At 46.4% G+C, this 5,009-nt stretch overlaps 1 protein-coding gene across 2 annotated transcripts in view; it reads right to left on the reverse strand.

Moving 5' to 3' along the window:
* The window catches only part of Plxna4 (plexin A4), a 441,985-nt gene that overhangs the window by 179,394 nt on the left and 257,582 nt on the right, over positions 1–5,009 (reverse strand). The gene's annotated exons all lie outside the window — the stretch shown is intronic.

Consider the following 5,009-nt stretch of genomic DNA (forward strand, 5'->3'; position numbering starts at 1 on the left):
ACAAACACCAAGAGAACCAACCCTGTTCTGCTGGTGCGAAGAGTTAAGGATGAGCAGATTTTAGCTCAGCATCCAGCACACTATCTGAGCTAAGCTAAAGTTGTTATCACAGACTATTCCTTGACTCAGACACACAGCCACAAGGTCCTGTTCCCCAGCCCTATCACTGTGAGGGAGAGGGGGAAGCCATGCTATACTGTATGCTGCCACATAGACATTGATGGTAGAACCCAGGACACCTCATTCTTTCTTTATCCTAGTGATGCAGCAGGAGGCAGCCCTGAACCCTTAGTGCTTGTGTTTCATAGTGAAGAAAACAAAGGCCAGAGAAATTGGTTCAGTTCCCCAAAGTCATGTAGCTTCACTGGGTTGTATACCTTATCCACATAAACTTTAAATGGCACACGGGAGACATAGTTATGCAAAGACCTCTGCCGCACTCTGACTAGCACCTTTGGATTCCAGTGAGGGAGGCATTTTTCTTGGAGTTAAGCATCTTTTAATATACAAATGCTTTGCTGAAGAAGAGGAGGAGGGTGGTGAAGAGAGAGACCCAGGGAGGAAGAAAACCTGAGTATGGCCCAGTCCAGTTGTTGTCAAGCTCTGCAGCCTTGTCTCAGACTACTCTTTTCTCTGCAAAATGATAAGGTTAGATGCTTCCTGAGGCCCAAATTACAAAATTATATATATACAATAAATATCTATAATTACATAGCTAAACGTAATTATATCACTATAAGCATAAATCTGTCTATATCATACATAATATACGTGTGTGTGTGTGTGTGTGTGTGTGTGTGTGTGTGTGTGTGTGTGTGTGTGTGTGTGTGTAGAAAGGTTAGCAAAAGGACAAAAGAAACCAAGGTTGGGGAGTAGGAAGTCCTTTTGTGCAATTAAAGAAGTACCTCTCATTGCACAAAGTTTACAGTTTTACCTAAAATGATTTCACGGACTTCTCCACTGCCCCAAAAACAATGTGAGTTTCAAATTTCAAAAACTATACATTCTTCTCTCTCTCTCTCTCTCTCTCTCTCTCTCTCTCTCTCTCTCTCTCTCTCTCTCTCTCACACACACACACACACACACACACACACACACACACACACAGTCCTCAGGGTTTATTTCCTGTGGGGACTTAGACATAAAACAGAAGGGTTTGTACTCTGAGGATGGTGGGTGTGATTGGTTCCTTTTCTCCCCTGAAGACCTAAGGTCACTGCACATCAGGTCTCAAGCCAGTATCTGACATGAGAGGACTGCCACCAGATCATTTCTGCTTCTCTAAGTGAACCCTAATCAGCAAGGAAGTAGAAGGGAGGTGATGGGAGGAGGGAAGTGAGGGGAGGGAAGAGGGTGAGAGTGGAGAAGGTGATGGAGCCCAGATTTTACAGGCTCCTGTGTTCTCAAACTGTAAAAATGGTCTCTATTAAGACTTCAAAATACAAGCCCTGTGACAAAACTGCACCTCTTGGCTCACAGACTTTGATCTATTAACTGGCCTTCTTGATTTCTCATCCCTCAAGGTGGACTGGAGAAAGGTATGATGCAGTAACCAGTGTTCTTCCTCAGTCAAACCCCATCCTGACCGCACCAGTCTGTCACACGGCACTCAGTTAGATCTCTCATAGTCTAGTTTCCATGTTTGCCTTGGAGTAATAACACATTTCTTTGCAGCAAGCTTTTATTTGAAGCTTGGAAAACCTTCCCAACCTCACCAGAAAGTGAATTAATTAATTCAGGCTCCTGGAAAATGGTAAGTTCCTTATTTTAATTCCCCTGTCCCCTGATGGAGTGGTTGTGGGGAGTAGAGACCCTAAACTCTCACGAGCGTGTAAGATTTTAAAACTTCTTTCTAAAGCACTTAACGAACAGTAGTTTCCCAGCTCAAACTTTGAAGAGGGTTTTCATGTAGATCATGTCGGTGGACCCTTATAGCCTTGTAGGGAGCCAGCTTTATAAAGACTCTTGGGTACCAGCCTCCTAGCAAGATGTGGGACAAACTAAACAAAACAAACTGGATGTAAAATGACCATTGCAGCTCGCCAGGTCTTGTGCGCTAAGCCTACTGCCATTACCATGTGGCCTTGACATTTATTTTCCTTTCAACAGTTTTACAAGTAAAGCATTAGAGACTTATCTCAGAAAACCCACTGTTTAGTCCTCCGACTCCCTCTTTCGATCAATGAAAAATTTGCATGAACAAATGAGGTGTTATAAATCTTACCATTTCTTGGACCTAGGTGTGTACTACTGTGTTGTGTTATATTTAATTAGGCCGCATTGGGTTAAATGTACTCGACTGGAAGACACTGAACTGGCTTCAGTTGGATTGGAGTAGAATGAGTTAGGTTGGGTTAGATTAGGTTGAATTAAGTTGGGCTGAATGGGATTGAATTGGGTTGGTTTACTGATCTCCGTGTGAATTAAGCAAGGCTGGATCCCAAATTTTTCCTGATTGCTTACATTCTGTGGTAACCAATACCCACCCACTGAATTCCACAGTAGCCAAAATGAGTGTGGCAAGAACACAGTGGGGCCCCACAAGCAAAGGACAGTACCACATTGTCTGAACACCAGCTTCAGGGACCCTCCTAGTTGGTCCCTTTCCGTAGGGACCCTCCTAGTTAGTCCCTTTCCTTAGCTGGCTCAGATTGCAACCAACCATCCAAGTTGCTTCCAAAGGGGACTAAGGAAGAGAGCCAAAGTCAGGGAGTTAAGAGCCAGAGATAGCAGGCAGAGCACTGGGAGGGGCAGAGCCAGGCAGCTGAGTTTGCATGCCAGCAAGCAATCTCTCAGAGTAGGAGAATCTGACTCCTGGGAAAGGCTGTGATCTGTTTTCCCTCCAGACTGGGGTAACTCGGTCAATGAAACTCAATCCTGAGTGGTTGTGACATAAGGTCATAGACAGAGGCAAGGCAATGTCAGAAGTTCATCTACATACAACAAGTGGGCTTGCAGGTGTGTGCAAAGAAGGCAGGAAGAAGGGGGGGGCAGAGCAGCCCTGGGGGAACTGGCACCCATTCTGATCAAAGAAGTGAACAGGTCCAGGGTTCTAAGCATCCGAGGAGGCCACAGTGAGTTAACTCTTTGTTAACCCTATCTGCTCACTGCAGAGAAACTGAGGCAGGAAACACACACACACACACACACACACACACACACACACACACACACACGTGCCCCAAATCCAGAGCTTCAGGGGAGAAAAGTTTAATCATTCTATAGTCGGTTGCTTTGGCTCTACGGGGGCTTGATGGAAGGAAGGTCAACTGCTTCTCTCCCTAGGGCTGGGAGCCAAGGTTCTAGCCCCACTCCCCTCCTATCTCCCACACAGGGAGGAGCTCCGCTGCTCTCACTAACACCTTAGCCCGTGGGTCTCCCCTGCTCCAGAAAATAGGAAGGAGAATGGAATCTTTTAAAGCCTCTAGTTATCACCATGAACTTGGCTTTTCTTCTCTCTTCTCTCTCCAATCTCATCTGTCTCTTAAGACAGAAATCTAATACATCTGTGTTCACTACAGCAGATAACCCCAGCTGCTGCTGCAGGCTGCACAAGACTGGAGGGAGGGGGCCTGGTTAGTGAGGTGTGTAGACGTGCATGTTTATTACATAAATGGCTATGAATGTATGCATGCATGCCTGCACCCACGTGCCTGTTCATTTGTGGTTTTCTGAAGCTGCTCTTTAAACCAGAGTGGAATCCACACTGAATCTTGCATCTCCTCCTGCAGCCAGTAGGTGGCAGAGCTGCAACAGGCCGCTGATTCCAGTCCTGTGGCATCAGGGTCAGGACTAGGAAGGGAGGACAAGTCCAAGTGAAACAAACCCCCCTTCAGCGCCTCCACCCTGAGGTGGCCTATGCAGACAGAGGTCCTAAGCAAGACGATTTGAAGGAGAGCTAGCCAAAACTCCTTCAAAATGTGTCTGTTTCTCTTGATTTCTTCTACCCTAGGTTTATCTAGAAGGGGAGACTTTGGTGGTGGTGGTTTTGCTGATATCTGTTTTATTTCTCTTTTGGTTTTCCACATCTGGGAAGCATGGATTTTAGACTGAGTGAACACCGGACCCTGCCTAGGGGGTTTGTGATAGTGCAGCTTCCCGAATCCCTTCCATTTGGAATATCATTCATTAGAATTGCAGGGACCAGGGAACTTTAACTTCAAATAAACACTTGTGGTGGTCTGTGTGCTGAGTCCAGGGAACCCTGATTAAGAAAGAAACCTGTAGTATACAGGGTCACCTAGGCCAGTTTTCAGGCCTGTGTCACTAGTACCCACATTCCTACAACTCACCCTGAGGTGGGGGCAGGGCTTCAACTCCAATTCTTAATCACTTTGTACTTTCCTCTGGTGCATTCCTGGGGTTATGAGACTACTGTCCTGTTAAGTAGGACTTAAGAGGACTACCTGTCTTCTAAGAAGAGTTTCTCACACTGCAGAGAGGGGGCCCTGTCACCCCCAACCTTGCTCCTGTGCCCTCCTCACGCTCCTGCATCCCTGGCCCCAACAGAGTCAACTGGCTTGGTAAGAGGTTCCATAGATGAGCTACCTGAAGCTGTGCTGACAGATATAGAATCAGGGCATCACCCTTCAAAGTCAGCAGAGCATGAGACCCAAACAAAAGCGTCACCCTCATGCTTGGGATAGCACAACACAGAGAGGCCCGGGAGACCATGTATCCCAGTTCACTCTGATGGCACTAACAGACGGTCCCAGACTACAGAAAGGCTTCTCACCAAGTGCTCAGGTTCCGAAGTATCAAGTCATGGTACCCAGCGGGGTCACATCTCTTGAAAGGACACTAGTGTCCTCCTCTTCCTACTTCTTGTGGCTGTTCAAAGCCTTGTTGTTGTCAACATCTTTCTTCCCCATGTGTCCCCATAATGGCTGCTTCCTTTGGCTTCTACAGATACTGTGATCCTGTCAGATTTCATCCTAGCTTGATTCCACCCATAAAGAGCTCATATCCAAGCCAGCCATTTTACACGACACCAGAAGTTAAGATTTCTC

This window comes from Rattus norvegicus, chromosome 4 (assembly GCF_036323735.1).
Source record: "Rattus norvegicus strain BN/NHsdMcwi chromosome 4, GRCr8, whole genome shotgun sequence".
Classification (NCBI taxonomy): Eukaryota; Metazoa; Chordata; class Mammalia; order Rodentia; family Muridae; genus Rattus; species Rattus norvegicus.